Raw genomic sequence first — 16820 nt, forward strand, 5'->3', positions numbered from 1 at the left:
AAAGAAGAAATAAATAAAACGCAAACCCCTCACTCTTGAGATTTCCTCTGAGCTGTATTCTACGTATTCTAACTCTATGTGGGGACAGATTTCCTCTTGATTTCCTGGAGTTGCTGATCAGGCACTGAACAGACGTAGTTCGTGGTAGGATTTTTAAAAATAAAAAGTCAGGTTTGGTGAGTTGATCAGACTGGAAATGTCCATTTGCCCTGCAGCCATGAGGGTCTCTCTTTGAAGTACCTTTTTTTTGGGGGGGTGGGGTGGGGGAGAAAGGGGTGAGGGGGTGGCAAGGGCAGGGATGAGGAAGAGATGGCATTTAGTATGACATTTCCAATAAGAGTCACCTGGGTGCTGAGGAGAAAAAGACTCTAAGGTTCTTAACCAGGGACCTGTGAACTTGAATTGAAATTCAGAAGAACGTTATTCTTGTGGGTGTTGGTGCAGTTGAGTGTGGACTTAGTAAGGGGCCCGTGGTTTTTCCCCGACTGGCAAAGGGATCCGTGGAACAAAAAAGGTTAAGAGCCCTGCTCGAAGACCAGCTCTGAGGAGCTATTCATCTTTCCTCTGGCCAAAGGGAACTGGGTGGAACTTTATGCATGGCTGGAACTCAGGGAGAGAAGGAAAATACATAAAGGCAGAGAGAAGCCACACAATGAGTCTCCCGTCAGCTGGCCAGATGGCGCACCAGAGCTCCTGGGGCTCCGGCTGTGGCGACGTCCTGGCTGGGGAGACGCTGGGCCACGGGTGACCGCGGCCGGCCGGGCCCACGGTCGCCTCCCCCACTGCCCGCGGCCGGCGCAGTCTGCCCTGCGGCCCGCGGGCCAGGCCCACTTCCATCTCCTACGAAAAACAGCTCCAGAGGTATTGCTCTTGGACACCGTGAATAGCCCATTGAGCAGAGGGTGGCTGTGCACCGCTGGGCCAAGGATAAAGCGTCCTTTTCCCGTGCTGGGACCGGCAGGAAATCCAAAGAAGGACCCTCTGTTCAGGCAGGGGGCTCGCATTGTCTTCCAGGAACCTGTGCTTGCTAGAGGGTCCCAGCCCCACTTCACCTGCGCTTCTCAGGCCGCGGGGTCTCGGGGAGGGCCAACGAGCTTTTAGATGAAGCAGGGGAAATTTCGCACGTTGCGAGCAGATTGCGGGGCTCTCTCTTATTTCAGGCCGTCTAGGATGTTCTTTAAATAAACATGTAGACAGTCATATGCTCTAGGCAGTCCTGGTGATGGTGGAACAGGGGGGAGAGGGAGCAGGAAAAAAGGGTTGCTTCAGAAACGAAACGCAGACTTCTAGAACAAAGAGAAATGATTAAGGGAACATATGCACTAAACTGCTAGAGGTTTGGCAACAGTTAACGGGGCATACTAATGAGAAGACTGAGCTTGTGTTGCTGAAGGCGAAGAGGAAATTCTACAAGGAGGGAGACAACGGGGGAAGGAGCTAATGCTCCGTTCGAGACAACTGGAGGCCGGCAGATTTATTTGTGCTACCTGAGATAACTCTGGGGGCCAAACCACACGGCGCACGGTCCACAAAGAAGCATTTATGAACTTTGTAAATTTTGCCTTTCTGAAAATGAGGCCGCCTGAGTTTGCTTTAGCGGAAAGGAGAAACCATAAATGCATTTCCATCCTTAGCGGATGGTGTCCACAAAGGGAGGGGATTACATAATGATCGCCTCCCTGCCTCTGTGTGTTTTCTTTCCTGGTTGGCAAGGGTTGTTGTGGAATAAAAGGTTTTTGGGGGTGACAGCCAAGTGCCTTCCCCATGGTGCGGAGGGGACATTCAAGGAAAACGCTCTGTTTTTGCACATTCTGAGCTTGAGACACGTGGGGTCCCGGGAGGGCCACTGAGCCGATGAGACAGCGTCTGACCTCTCCGCTACTAGGCACGCTGTGGTACCCCAGATACTCTGCCAATGGGAACGTCCCAGACTTCATGTGCTCATTAAAATGCAGCCTCCTTCAGGAGGACTAATCCAGAAGGCAGGCCAGTGGGGATCAGGGGAAGATACAAACGAAGAGATACTTAAGGCTGGACCCAACTGGCCCACTCTGGGGACTGCAACTTACAGAAATAGCCCATATTCAACCACAAGGTTACAAACGAAAAAGTTTGGAAATAACTTAAGTGTTCAGCAGGAAAATGGTTAAGTAAAATGCTGGTACGTGAAGTCAGTGGCGTAATTTGTAGTCATTAAAAATGAGAGTTACAGGGAAACGGACTTTGGCCCAGTGGTTAGGGAATCCGTCTACCACATGGGAGGTCCGCGGTTCAAACCCCGGGCCTCCTTGACCCGTGTGGAGCTGGCCATGCGCAGTGCTGATGCGCGCAAGGAGTGCCCTGCCACGCAGGGATGTCCCCCGCGTGGGGGAGCCCCACGCGCAAGGAGTGCACCCTGTAAGGAGAGCCACCCAGCGCGAAAAGAAAGAGCAGCCTGCCCAGGAATGGCGCCGCCCACACTTCCCGTGCGGCTGACGACAACAGAAGCGGACAAAGAAACAAGACGCAGCAAATAGACACCAAGAACAGACAACCAGGGGAGGGGGGGGACATCAAATAAATAAATCTTTAAAAAAAAAAAAATGAGAGTTACAAAGATTGTGGCAACACAGAGGAAATGCAAGAGAACGGTAGGTAAAAACGCAGGGTACAAAAATTACATACTTTTCCCCCCCCTCTTTTTAAAAATGTTACATTAAAAAAATATATAAGAGGTCCCATCTACCCTCCACACCCCCCACCCCACTCCTCAGTGCTCTAAAATGTATTCACCAAATACATACACTTTTATTCCACCTATGTAAAAGTTCATAGTAAAACAGTGGAGAGGGATTTGACAAAAATGAAAATGGTGTTTATATTAGGATGATTTCTTTTTTCTTTTGTTAACTTTTCTATAAAATGGTTACTTTTTAATTTAAAATTATTTTGGATTTTTTTTGGGGAAAAACATGGTTTATGTTTAGATATAATATTTCTCATCAACTATTCATCAATGTTTCTAGGAAAAGGATTAAAAAATCTGCTTTGGAAATAAATAAGACACCTCTTTGTGATGCTCAAATTGTAGGTGCCCCTTTACACTGGCCTACTTGTCCTTTCAGCGTCACCTGGACAATTTGAAAACATCCTCGCTTCCTGGCAGCAACACATGGTTCAGGCCCATCTGTAATTTTCCCTGCCGCAAGACGCGGGGAATGTTCGGGGAGCTTGGATTCTGTCCAGAGGAGAGTAAAAGGACCAAATCTGTGTGCCAGAGCAGCGCACGGATCCAAGGTTCCTTGTGGCTTCTGGCTCCCGATTTCTATGTATGCGCGAGACAGAGCTAGAAGGGAAAGAGTTTAAAGGACGTCCTTTTAATTGTACCTTTGCTAGAGCTTTACTTTTTTTTCCCCCCATATAAACCTGAACATCTTTTCTCTACAGAATTAGCTAAATTTTTAAACCTCTCATTCACGTGCATTCCTGTTGCAAGTGATGGCAAAGTTGTGCTAATGGATAATGGTAGCTCATCGTGGATGTACTTAATACCATGGGGTTATTTTTCTGAATGTGGTTAAAGGGGGACATATTAGGTTATATTTATGTTATGAAAACAAATTTTTAAAAAATAAGACAATCACCACACCTGTTTTATTCTGTTGAGCCCATTTGATAGTAATTAATGAGCAGCTAAAACCAGTCTGTTCTTACACAATGAGAGACTTACAGGCTTTCTGCAGAAAGTGACTTTCTTCTGGGATTTAATCCTAAGGAATACTCGGACGGAGCAACAAAGTAACTCAGGAGCGCAACTAGTCATCACAGCAGGATTGATGTGCTGCGGAAAATCAGAGATGACTCAAACGTTCCAAGGGAGAGGAATGAAAAAAACCACTGCATCCCCATGAGAGAACGGCCTACAGCCATGGCTGACACGGGCAAATGGCCACTGCACACTGTTCAGTGATTTAATGATGGTGCCAAATAGTATATACAGCGGGAATCCAGTGATGTTTAAAATACATGCTTTTGAAATTGCTCATAAATATACCAAAATATTACTGTAGTTGTCTTGGGGAGGTGGAATTATTTTAAAAAATACAGAAAAGTAGCAAGCAGAAAATGTCACCCATGTATGTCCCTCTTTGCATTCAAAGTGTAATAATACTCTAGTGTACAGTATTCCTTTTAGACCTTTTCAGACTTTTCAGACTTCTTGTTAGACTTTTCCCCTTTGAAAATAATACACAGGGAGGCAGACTTGGCCCAATGGATGGTGCGTTTGCCTGCCACATGGGAGGTCTGTGGTTCAAGCCCTGGGCCTCCTTGACCTGTATGGAGCTGGCCCACGTGCGGTGCTGATGGACGCAAGGAGTGCCCTGCCACGCAGGGGTGTCCCCTGCATAGGGGAGCCCCACGCGCAGGGGGTGCACCCCATAAGGAGAGCCACCCAGCGTGAAAAAGGGTGCAGCCTGCCCAGGGATGGCGTGGCATACATGGGGAGCTGGCACGGCAGGATGATGCAACAACAATAAAAAAGAAACGCAGATTCCCGGTGTCGCTGATAAGGATAGGGGCGGTCACAGAGGAAGACACAGTGGATGGATGCAGAGGGCAGACAACGGGGGGGGGGGAAGGGCGAGAAAGGGGAGAGAAATTTAAAAATAAATAAAAATAATATGCAGATACATGCTTCTGATGACTTTGGAGAAATTTCCTCACTTTGGAGTTATTAAAAAGATGTTGTGGATGCATATTCATGGATAGTCATATTGGTAAGTTGTTTTTTCTAAAAAAAAAAGGGTTGGCTTAAAAACAGCAACATCATCTGGCCCATTTGTGTAAGCTCTCTATTCTTATGTGTATTTGTAGAAGTCTGCAGGACACAGATTAACGCGGTTCTCTCCAGAAGGTGGAGGTGGAATTCCAGGATGAGTTTAATCTATGTGGTGCTATGTAATCTCTGGATAGTAAGATTTCAAGTGATTTTTACTTTCTTCCTTATGCTTTCCTGAATTTTCTGAATTTCTACAACCAGAGTGCATTTGTTTTTTAATCTGGAAAAAAATGCTAAATGTATTTTTTTAAGTCACCTTTTGTCTTAAGTTGGTTAAGCAGACACCCCGCTCCTCTCTACAGGACCTCGTTGATCCGCAGTGGAAGGGCAGCCGCCTGGACGAGGTGGACTGGCCACACCGTGGAACTCATCCCCGGGACTCACGTGACACACGCCTTTCTCAAAGAGATGCCGTAAGGACCGGCGAGGTGGCATCTGGGCAAGCATGATGCAATCTCTGGCGGTCGAGGGGTGCATCACCTTCTAGGGCCGCCCAGGCCGGGGAGCCAGGTACCTGTGGCTGCTGGCGACCTTGGGATCTCCAGCCCAGGGCACCGAGGAGCTGCCTCAACTCCTGGTTGTTTCAAGCCCCAGGAGCCCATGGCACTGCCGGCTCTGTGCTGCGCCTTTTCTTTGTCTTCTTTTTGCTCCCCAATTTTCACTATTCTGACTTCTCCCTTTTCTTAAGGTTTCAGAAAGACATGTACCCTCAGATATTCCAAATTTTCCATATATAAAAAGGAAACCAAATAAGGGGAACAGAGGGTGGGGGACCCAGGCTGCAACACATTTAAGGCTAACTACTTATTTTGCATTTTTAAACTTTCCTGGAAGATGGCTTGCCTCTACTCAGAACCCTGTGGACTTCTGTGTGGGTCAAAGGAAATAGCTCTAAACGTCACTACATTTTTGCTGTTGTTGTTGTTGTTTAAATTTATTACCGTGCGAACACCAATCATTATATTTGGGTAGCACTTCTGAAAATGTTAAAAAGTTAAAATAGCAAGACATCAGTTATCCTTTTATAGTAAAGTCTCATCCCCAGAGTGCACTAGATTTTTAAAGACCCTCCCTCTCTGCAGGAAAGCACAGTATTGTTTTCTATTAAAAACAATAACATGTAAAGTGAAGCCAGCAGCTTGGGAGGACTGCAAGCATGAGGGCGGGACACGGTCTGGGGAGAATGCGGGCACCTCAGGCCAGCGATTCCTGACTCGGTGCGCGGCATGAGGCTGCAAAGCAGGGGTGGATGGGTCCAAGGAACTGCAGGCCTATCCAGGGGCTCCAGAGGCTGTCCCTCCTGGCGGCAAAGGAAAGGTTCCCAAGGAACCTTTGGAAGTCTTATGGCAGAGTGGAGACTCAGATGAGGAACTGGACACATCTGGATTGAAATCCCAGTGTGGATATGAAGTCATTGTGCGACCTTGAGTAGGTGACCCCCGTCTCTCTCAATCTCTTCAGTCAACTATAGAATGGAGCATTTGGCGAGCTTTCTGAGGGAATTAAACACAATGGCATACACAAAGTGGTCTGACACAGGGTAGGTGTTTGAAAGCAGTGCCTTCTCTTTGTCCTATAGGCTTTAGAACTTCTGGCTGCCAGAAGACAAGATGGTGGCCATCACCTGGCCCTCTTGGGGAGAGATTGGGGCTTTAGCACTATTCTAGAATTCTAGGGCTTATGTCTCTCCTTTCTACCGCTTCACCCCCACATGCCCACACATTTGCTGCAGTGACCTGAATCTGGGACTAAGAGGCATTTAGGTAACACCAGCAATTAGGGATGAAATATCTTTACTTCCCACTCTAGGGTCTCTGAACCCAGCTGGCAAAATTATTAATGGTTGGTTGAGCTAGTTATTTGGTTGACTTTTTAAAAAGAACGTTTTCTTTATATTACTGCTTATCAGTAATTATGGTCATCTGAGGCTCACAAAATACCACTGTTTTACTAATACATTCCTCCATTATATCCTGAATGTACCATTTAAAGCTGTAGCAACCTGGCATCAGTACACTTCATTAGAATGCTGTCAAACAAGCAAGCTCTAGATCATATTCCCTTTTCCTGCTTTGGCATCTAACAGGATGAGTCTTTCATTTAGAGGGAAAACGAGAATGTGGGCTGCTCGAGAGCAGAGCTGTCGTCCTCCTTGGTGCCCCCAGAAACAGAGGCCCCTCCTTCCGGAAGGCTGTGGGTCAGGTCCCCTGTTAGAGACCTTCTCCCAGCCTGTCAACCATCCGTAAGTCTGGGGCCAAGCGCCCCCCACGTCCATTGCTATAACAGCATCACGCTACTGTTCAATCACCCCATTCCTCACAGGAAGCAGGCATGTGGGTTCAGCTTTCCAGAACGAAGCACCTTTCCAGGAAATGAAGCATTTATTTATGGTAGTCTGCGTTTTTCAATCAAGATGAACACAAGCCATTGTTTCCTTCCCCTGACATAAAGAGCGATGTCTGAGCACCAGCCACCCTCAACCTTAGAAGAGGGCCATTGCAGCTGGGATTCACAGCTAGGCAAGGAAGCTTGACACCCACAGCTGCCTGTGAGCCACGCTTGCACGACCATCAGGATCTAGGCTGGAACCAGCCTGTGTCCTGACTTCTCCACTAGGAGACTCTAGAATGCAGGATCTTCTCACCCCACCTCTGCAGGCAGATCTGGCTCATCAATTTGGCTGTCATCCTCAAGTGTGTGTGGGGGGATGGGGCTCCAGATGGAGAGCTTCCCCAAGGCACCAGCACAAGTCATCTATCCCCAAAAAGAGGCTGGCGTCAGGAAAGGCCACTGCTACTCCAGAAGCTGGATGTGGACTCGTCCTGATCACCCAGCAAGCAGACGGCAGGGAACTGTTTTCCCACAGTGCTAGGCAGTGTTCATCTGGTCACTTGGAACTGATTTTGATTTTTCACTCTCTGAGTGAAGCTTTTCATTCATCATCTCATCTAAGCCTTAAAAAGCTAGGAAGAAGACTACTTCACAGATGGAGACAGGCTGGGAAATGTTGAAACATAGGGAGTGGATCAGGAATTCAAATCAAGTTCTAGTTGTTTCTAAGGTCCATGCTCTTTTTTGTTTTTGTTTCTGCTAACTTTTTACTTTGAGATAATTTCAGACTTACATAGTAGTTGCAAAATAACACAAAGAATTCTTAGATGCCCTTTCTCAGCACCCAAATTTTCCAAATGTTAACTTTTTACCATAGATGCTTTCTCCATTTGTCTGTAATTTTTTCTCAGCCATTTAAAAGTAGCTAGCAAAATTAGGAAATTAACATAGATACAACATTATTATCTAATCCAGGGGTAAACTTCCTGCAAAATGCCACACAGTAAATACTTCAGGCTTTCTGTGGGCCATCTGGTCTCTTTTGCAACTACTGAATCCTGCTGTCCTAGAACAAATGCAGCCAGTAGCAGTATGTACGTAAATGAGTGTGCTGTGTTCCAATAAAACTTTATTTGTAAACACACACATTTGAATTTCATATAATTCTCATGTGTCAAAAAATATTTTTCTTAAAAAATTATTTTCAACCACTTAAAAATACAAAAAACATACTTAGCTCTTGTTTTACGCAGAAACAGGCAACAGGTCAAGGGCCATAGTATGCTAACCCCTAGTTTTAGCATCTATGGATGATTCTTGCTTGAATCAATTATTTCTCTGATTGTTGCCAAACAGCAATTTTCTGAACCCACCACTTGCTCTATATTTATTTGTTGGGATTTTACATGAAGGAAGAGCTTTTAATTCTCCCTCATTTTTGTGTCTATTTATATCAGAGTAGATTCGTGGATTCTTACTTTAGTCAATGGGTTATAAGCCTTCCTATCATTGCTTATTTTGATGCTCAAATTGTTGTGGGTTGGCTAGTGACAGTACCCTCAAGCTGGGTCTTGTGTTCTATAGACATGCCTCTGTCATCTTTCAGCACTTTCTTACTTTTTGGCATAAGAAGAAGTTCCAGGCTCATCTTGAGCTTTCTCAGCCCCACCCCTGAAATCCACCTTTTCTCCAGGAAGCCTTGGTTCCTTTTAGTAAAGAATGGTATTTATAAACAAAGTTGGTCCTAAGAAAGAGCCAGAAAATGTGTGTATGTCTTTATATACTCAGTACTATCTGTCATCTATCGTCATTCTATCTTAGAAAACCACCAGTTCAACGAAAACTGCAATTCCAGTTCAATACCAGAGAGCTCATTTTAGTCTTTCCGCCTTTCTATATTTGTAACTTTCTTCAGTAGTGTGAAATCTGGCTCGCATTATCTGTAATGTAGTTACTTATTTCCTCAGTACTATAATTCACACAAAATAGTTTAAGAATTGCTAACCCATACCACTGTGAAAAATAAACCTACTAACTAGAGTTTAGTATTCAGTCCTTTTTGCCTTTGGCCCACATGTACTATAGTCAAAATACTATGTTTAAAAATTTCTTGGGCTTGTTCTTTTTCCCCTTTAGTGTGGTTATGTTATTCATCTGAAAATGTTCCTGTGGGTTCCCTACATTCTTGGTTCTTATTCTTTTAACTTGGTTCCAAGATTCAGAACAGTATGGAAAAGTATACTGGAAGTGTCAAGCTGCACTTCTGTTGGGGACTGAAGCACATTACCCACAAAAGGCATGTTCAGGTCCCAATCCCTGGTTCTGTGCGTGTGCGCCCCTCTGTAAAAAGCACCTTTGAAAATGTTTTTAGTTAAGGTGTGCCTAAACAGAATGAGGTGGGCCTTCATCCAGGGTGGCTGACGTCCTCAGAAGCAAAGGAAACTGGACAGAGAGAGAGAGGGAAGCCATGGGGAACAGCCAGAAGCTGGAAATCAATGGAACCTGGAAGAGAAAGAAGACACTACCATGTGCATGGCCATGTGACAGAAAAGCCAAGACAGCCCAGAGACTGCCGGCTAGCCAGAAGACACCCACCCAGGGAGGGAACCACAAGCCAATGAGTTCCTGCTATTAAGCCAACCCACTGCATGGTTTAGCAGCTGGGAAACTCAACAGCCCCCATCCTCCTACCCAGCTCTCCCTCCTAATTCCTTTGTACCCCATTCTGACTCACCTCCTATAAATAACAAGTCAAGTAACCTCATTACTCCTTATATGTTTATCCTTTTCTAAAGCTGCACAGGACTTCCAGTGTGTGGCTATAGCACAACTTTGCCAACCACTCTTCTCTGTATAGGCATATGGGTAGTTTCGGGTCATTGCAGCCATTGTTTATGTGTATTTTTACATTGTTGGAGGACTGTCTTCAGGGTAGATTCCTAGAAATGGGATGCTGGGTCAGGTGGTAAATGTATATGCAGCTTTGTTAAAAGGATACCGCCAAGCTCCACTCTGTGGCAATTACGCCAGTGTGACTTCCATAGGCAATGTGTGCAGTGCCTGTTTTCCCATAGCCATGCCAACAGTGTGATGTCACACTTTTTAGTCTTGCCAATCTGATATGTGAGAGGTGGCAATTCAGTGTAGTTGATCTTTGCATTTCTCTAATATGTGGAGCTCAATGTCTTTTCATATATATATACACACACATATAAAATATATGTATAACTTCTGAGTTACCTGTTCATTGTGCCTTTTGTCGTTTTGTAAGTTCCTTGTATGTTAGGGCTAGCAGCACTTTATATGTAAAATGTGTTGCAAATATTTTCTCCCATCTGTCATTTGTCTTTGTTTATGGTATTTTTTGCCATGTAAAAGTTGTTTTTAATGCAATCTAAGTCTTTTCTTTCATTGTGCTTGCTATTGTGGCATGGCTAGAAATCTTTTTCCTACCTCCAGATTACGAAGAAAATCATCCAACTATTTTTGTATTTGCACGATTGTATTTTAAAAATTTATGTCATAGATCCATTTGGACTTTTTTCTTGTTAATGGTGCAAGACATGGATTTGATTTTATGTGTTGTTTTTTTTTTTTCCAAATGGCTGTCCAATTTCTCCAGGAGCCATTGATTTAAAAGTCTAGCTTTAACCTAGAGAACTGAGATGACACCTTTTTAATAAAAAAATTTCAACATGAATTTGGGTCTATTTCTGGACTTTCTATTCCATTCTCTCAGGCTCTCCATTTAGTCATATGCCAATATCACACGGTTTTAATTATGGAGGTTTTATCATATGTTTTAAAATCTAGCAGGCTAGATTTTACCTTGATGACTATTCTTTTTCAAAAAATCATCTTTTTTTTTTTTAAAGATACATAAAACACACAAAATGTTACAACAAAAAATATAAGAGGTTCCCATATATCCCACTCCTCCCACATTGATAACTTCTTTCATTAGATGGTAAATTCATTCCATTTGATGAGTACATTTTGGAGCACTGTTACACAGCATGGATTATAGTTTATGTTGTAGTTTATACTCTCTCCCAGTCCATTCAGTGGGTTATGGCAGCATATATAATGTCCTGCATCTGTCCCTGCAATATCATTCAGAACAATGCAGGCCTGAAAGACCAGAGAAGAAGGATGGTCTAATGATGGGCCCTTGATACTGATGACTATGCTTACGAGCCTGTGTGCTTTAAATTCTAACTAGGCCTAGAGCTGCAGGGTGCCTAAGAGTAACCTCCTGCGAATCTCCATGTTGCTCAGTGTGTCCACTCTCTAAGCAAACTCAGCATGTAAATGCATTACCTTCCCCCCAGCATGGGACATGACTCCCAGGGATTAGTCTCCCTGGTGCCAAGGGATTATTGCTGAGCATCAGCTGGTGATGCAACTAGAATAAGACCTTGAATAAAAGGGGAAAATGGTAAAGACAAATGAGTTTATATGGCTAAGAGACTTCAAAATGAGTTGGGAGGTCATCAGAGGGGTAGTGCTTATGCACATCTCAGCAGGATCATTGATGACTATTCTTTTTCATTGTTTTCTTGGCTATTCTTGCATATTTATTTTTCCATATGAACTTTAGCATTTACTTGCTGTATTTGTCAGCCAAAGGGGTGCTGATGTGAAATACCAGAAATTGGCGGGTTTTTATAAAGGGTATTTATTTGGGGTAGGAGCTTACAGACACCAGGCCACAAAGTGTAAGTTACTTCCCTTAAAAAAATCTGTTTCCACATGTTGGACCAAGATGGCTGCCAACATCTGCAAGAGTTCAGGCTTCCTGGGTTCCTCCCTTCCTCAGGTTTCTTTTTCCTGGGCTCAGGGTTTCTCTCTTCCTGAGGCTTGCTTCTGTTTCCACTGTGAGCTTACTTCCTGGGGCTCCAGTTTAAGGCTTCAGCATCGAACTCCAACATCAAAACTCCAACATTAAGAACCCTCCAACTCTGTTCTTTGCCAAGCCTTTTATCTGTGAGTCCCCACCCACCAAGGGTGGGGGCTCAACACCCCAATGGCACAAGAGGTTTATCTAATTACTTAATCAAGCAAACCTCTGAATCCAATATAATCTCATATGCCCTGAGGAAAAGATCAGTTTACAAACATAATCCAATTTCTTTTTGGAATTCATCAATAATATCAAACTGCTACACTTGCCTAAGTCTAGTTTTTTTTTTTAATGATGATGTTTTTACCAAGAGACCATTACATTTATAAATTAACCTGGGGAGAACTGACATCTTTGTGATGTTGAGTTGTCCTCTCCATGAACAAGGGATGTTTTACATTTGTTCAAGTCTACTTTTGTGTCTTTTAGACATGTTTTCAAGCTTTCATGTAGGTTTTGCACATTTTTAAAGTTTATTCTTAGGTATTTTATCTTATTTGTTGCTATTGTAAATGGGATACTCTCTACCATACTTTAACTATTGTGTATATATATGAAGACTATTGGTTTCCATATGTTAATTTTATATCCTTCTCCCTTTCTGAATTCTTTTATTGCTTGAGTTAGTTTTATTATTGATTCTCTAAGATTTCCCAAGAATACTATATCTCTGCAAATACAGATTCTTACTTCTTTTTCAATTCTTATGCCTCTAATTGACTTCTCTTTCTATTCAGATTGTCTAATATCTCCAGTACAATGTTAGATGGAAGTGGAGAGAGTGGATATCCTTACCTTGTTTCTGATTTTAGTGGATATGCTCTTAAGGTTTCCCATTAAGTAAAATTCTAGCTTTATAACTCAAATATACATATTTGATCATATTAAGAAAGTATCCCTTAATTCTATTTCTGTAATGTTTTTACTAGGAAAAGGCATTGAATATTGTGACTTTTTTTCAACATCTAAGAGATAATCATAGGCTTTTTCCTTCTTTCATCTGTTAATATATTAATTTATTTTCTTAATACTGAACCATCCTTGCATTCATAGAAAAAAATCACAGTTGTTTACGGTGCTTTATTTTCTAATGCGATGTTAGAGTCTGTTAATATTTAGTATTTCTTCTTTGTTACTCATAAGTGAGATTGGTCTGTACTTTTTTTGTAGTGTCTTTAACATATTTAAGTATCAATATTATTTACTTCATAAGAATAATTTTAAAGTTTTGCGTCATTTTCTATGAGCCCATGCTCTTTCTACTGAAGTACTGCCTCCAAGAAGACTATAAAGAAGTTTTGGCCAATGATCCTGTAGGACAATTCCAAGGGAAACCTTTTTTTAAAATTTTTTTAAAAGATTTATTTATTTTATTTATTTCTCCCCCCCCACCCTGGTTGTCTGTTCTCTGTATCTATTTGCTGCGTCTTCTTTGTCCGCTTCTGTTGTTGTCAGTGACGTGGGAATCTGTGTCTCTTTTTTGTTGCATCATCTTGTTGTGTCAGCTCTCTGTGTGTGCGGCACCATTCCTGGGCAGGCTGCACTTAATTTCACGCTGGGCGGCTCTCCTTACGGGGCGTGCTCCTTGCGCGTGGGGCTCCCCTATGTGGGGGATACCCATGAGTGACACGGCACTCCTTGCGAGCATCAGCACTGCACATGGGCCAGCTCCACACAGGTCCAGGAGGCCCGGAGTTTGAACCGTGGACCTCCCAGGTGGTAGATGGATGCCCTAACCACTGGGCCAAGTCTGCCGCCAAGGGGAACCTTTTTGATAATGTTGTCTTTTCTTCCTGAAATGGCTTTAATTCTTCCTGGTCTGCATCAAAACTCTTTCGTACCTGTGTTTCTATGTGAGTTATATGCAACACATGATTAGCTAGACAATGAGTCTATATTAACCTGGACTAGGTTTAAAGGATTTATGTATAAGAACTTCAACCAAGGCATCCCCTTCACACCCAAAAAAGAGTCGGGCTGAATAGACATCAGATCTTCTCAAGAATGTAGACATCAGCCCAGAATGACCAGGTCTCTTGACACTCAACAAAGAATCCACCATGTTTAACAAGAGGTCTACTGAATCATGAAAGGAAGCATTTTCAGACTCTCATCAACCATCTCCAACAAAATTTAGAAACAAGTGAGAACATATTCAAATGCTTTGTGTTGCACCTTTTGCTCAATTTTAACAGATGACAATGTCTTTGTTAGGAACTACAAAGCTCAGCACACATGGGTTTCTGGTCATGTCGTCCAAGTCACAGAGGCCTAGCTACTTCTATAGCTGGGTTCTCAGATAATCTGCATATCCGAATCACCAAGGTGTAAAAAATCACAAAACAAACTGACTAGCTGTGAAGACCCCATCTTAGACCTACTGAACTTCCATCTCTAGTGCCAGAGCTTGAATATGTCCCAGTTGACTTTAATGCAGCAGGTCCAAAGGCTGGCGCTTAGAAACCATTATATTAGAAGTTCTTTCTCAATGACTTAAAAACAAACAAACAAACAAAACTATGTTTCTTGAAAAACCACAGGAGATACAATTCAAGGAGGCAATAATTCTCTGGCCACCACTCTGCATTATTTTTATAACCACTAGGATAACACAACAACACTCCTGCAAATAAAGAGATTTCATATTCTAGAGCTAGAATGGTGGTTGGTAGTTAAGAAAATGATGAAAAGAGCAAGAAACTGGCAGTCATACAAAAAGTGTAAACCAGAGAATTCCATTGTTCAAAGGTAGTGGCTTGATAGTATTTGACTTTTAGTGTTTTACCTCCCTGGTGTGGCTTCATCCCCAATCTTACCAAATCAGGCTTGAGTAGTTTCTCACTCTATGGAGCATGTTCAAGGCTTGGTTTTTCTTTCTCTTTCTCCCCGCTCCCTCTTTCTCTGCTCTTGGCCACTGCATCAACATGGCAGAACTTCCAATAGCAAGTACACCAGCACCATGTCTCCCTTCACTTGAATGTTATGTTCCTCGAAGCCCTTGAGAAAGAATTAATTAAGGAGCCATGGTTGGGGTGGTGGGGGAGTGTTATCTGCCATAGGTAAAGAATGGGCTCCCTGGGTCCTCAGAAAATACCACGAAGTTCTAGGCTGCATATAACCCAATGGTTCCAATTTCTGAGTAGCCAACCATGTACCAGATACAATGCTGTGCATTTTCTCATTGAAACCGCATCACAACTCTAGCAGATTGTTATCTCCACGTGGTCCCATTTCACTGATAAGGAAGTGGAGGTGCACACAGGCTCAGTGGCCTGCCTGAGGTCTCAGGGCAGTTAACCAGGGCTGCCTGGTTCACCGGCCCATCTTCTGACTCATTACAAAGGAATCTCTTACTTTTATACAAACAAAATTCAGGGGCGGAAATGCCACCAGTCTCTTAGAATGCATTTTCTAGTTGCGTAAGATTGATATGCTGTGGGTTCTAAGTTCATCCGGGAAGTTATGGAAATTTATTCGCAAACAGTAAAATCAAAATAGGGTTCTTGTATTTCTTTCAGAATTGAGAAGAGTCACCTTACATTTTCGCCAAGTTAATTACCACCAAATTTGGTCCAAAGTTCATTAGCTTTGCCTGATAAATCTTGCATGTCTGAAGAGGTATTTTCCCTACATAATACACTTTCTGTTTCAAATAAGCCAATTTTTCCTTACCAAATTTACATAAAGTAATGGAGTAAGAAGTTTCTTTACCTATAGGGCCAGAGGTGGCGACATCTGGGCGGACAAAGCAACTTGAAGGTAATGAATTCCTTCCTCCAGAAAGGGAGGCTCCACCCACTCAGTACCTCCCTGGGCCCCCCTTTCCCACCCCAATATGGTCGCCATTTCAGGGTAATTATGAGGAAGAATTTCCTGCCCCTGCCAGCTGGCCATAAAACCATAGCTCCTTTCACCACGCTGCTGCCCTGAATATAACCCTTCCTCTCCCTCCCAGGGCCAGGCTTCTGCTGCACCCACCCCGCCAGGGATCGACCAGCGTGCCAGAGCTTGTTCCACGAGGAAGCTTAGCACCAGCTTAACTCTGCAGTCAATGGGACAAGGGGCCTTTTTTCTTTAAGGCAGGGCTTTGCTCCATGACACCGCTGGGTTCACGGGCCCAGGGACTCAACCTGGTTTAGAATGCAATTCTAGCACAGATTTTCATTCAAATGGTCTTTTTCCCTCCCCACCCCCACCCAACCTCGTTCTCCCCTGGGCTCTGCCCGAGCTCTAATCCCTCGAGGCCCGCGTCCGGTGGGTTCCGTGTTGACAGCACACTGGAGGAGAGACCTGACCCGAAGCCCGCTCCCTCCCACCGTGGGCCTCATCTCCCCGCCCTGGCCCCTCCTCCGAAGGCTCTGGGAAACACTGCCTGCCGCCCTGCTCCTTCAGCCCAGGGCTGGCTCTTCTCTGGAGGCGCCTCCCTCCCCTCTGGGCTGGCTTCTGTTTCCAGCGGGCGCCCTGACGTCCACACGTACCGACAACGTGTCCCTCTGTCAACCTAGGCGCTCTGTCCATGAGGGCTGTGAGCCCAGATGAAAAGTCACCTATTCCTGGTGGCTCAGGAAACTTTTCCCTCCTGGTATCTTAGCCTTCACTCTGCCTTTTCCTGCCCTTTTAAAATGAAAGTGCTTCCCATTTGTTTATTTTTGGGAGCTTTCACTGCCCTTTTATTTTTGCCTGATGTTTTATAATCAATCATCTGTATATGTTTATATATGGTTTTTTATTTAAACTTTTTTTTTTTAAATCTAAAAAACATAGTAC

The 16820-nt window shown here is 43.8% G+C and overlaps 1 protein-coding gene across 15 annotated transcripts in view; it reads right to left on the minus strand.

Annotated features, from left to right (window-relative positions):
* HLCS (holocarboxylase synthetase) overlaps positions 1-16820 on the minus strand; it is a 239049-nt gene that overhangs the window by 13527 nt on the left and 208702 nt on the right. The window lies entirely within an intron of this gene.

Source organism: Dasypus novemcinctus, chromosome 4 (genome assembly GCF_030445035.2).
Source record: "Dasypus novemcinctus isolate mDasNov1 chromosome 4, mDasNov1.1.hap2, whole genome shotgun sequence".
Taxonomy (NCBI): Eukaryota; Metazoa; Chordata; class Mammalia; order Cingulata; family Dasypodidae; genus Dasypus; species Dasypus novemcinctus.